Source organism: Egretta garzetta, unplaced genomic scaffold (assembly GCF_000687185.1).
Source record: "Egretta garzetta isolate BGI_Z169 unplaced genomic scaffold, ASM68718v1 scaffold246, whole genome shotgun sequence".
In the NCBI taxonomy this organism is placed as follows: domain Eukaryota; kingdom Metazoa; phylum Chordata; class Aves; order Pelecaniformes; family Ardeidae; genus Egretta; species Egretta garzetta.
The window spans coordinates 3,233,737-3,234,492 of record NW_009259976.1 but is presented as its reverse complement, the minus strand read 5'-3'; positions in this window follow the sequence as shown (position 1 = coordinate 3,234,492).

Sequence of the window (756 nt, the reverse complement as noted above, 5' to 3'; positions counted from 1 at the left end):
CATGTTCCAGCCCAGAGATTCAAACGTTAAATTGCTAAACCAGAATAGGAAAGGAAGGGGGGGAGAGAAAAAGGGAAAAAAAAGGGGGGGGAGGCGTGTTTATATTTCAGATCTTTTAAAAGGTCGGCTTTAATTAGGTTAAATACAAGTATTATTGGCCCAGAAACACATACTGCAATAAGCTCGTTACAAGCCTAATTGCAACGCAAAAAAAAAAAAAAAAAAAAAAGGGGGGGGGGGAGAGAAGAGCCGTACTCTTTCGGCACGACCCACCTCCTGCAGTTCGTGCGTGGGCTTGCGCGCATCCTCACGCGGTGCGCATCCTTCCAAAATAGCTCCTCTTCCCCAGCTGGTCCTGCTCTCTGAACCCCCTCCTTGGCAACACAACTTGGGGGAGGGGGGAAGGACGGGACGGGGACGACACGGACACCATTTGCCCTGAATCACAAATTTTCATGGCTTGGAAAGAAAAAGGTAACCCTCCTGTCTGGCTCAATTAATAAACATGGTGATTTCACACCCAAAAGGAGGACATTATTTCAGGGGAGCGCTATCGGCTCCATCACAAAAGGGTCACAGCGCAGCTGTGGCGAGCCCGGGGTTATTATGCAGCCTGATGATAGGATCCCGCTTGCCATCCCGGCTCCTTCCTCCGGGCGACCAATAGCCCCCGGCAGGGCTTGTGCCACTTCATGATAAAGGACTTACCCGACGTGTGAGGAAATGGAGCAGCTTTCAGAAGAGAGGTAATCAGCT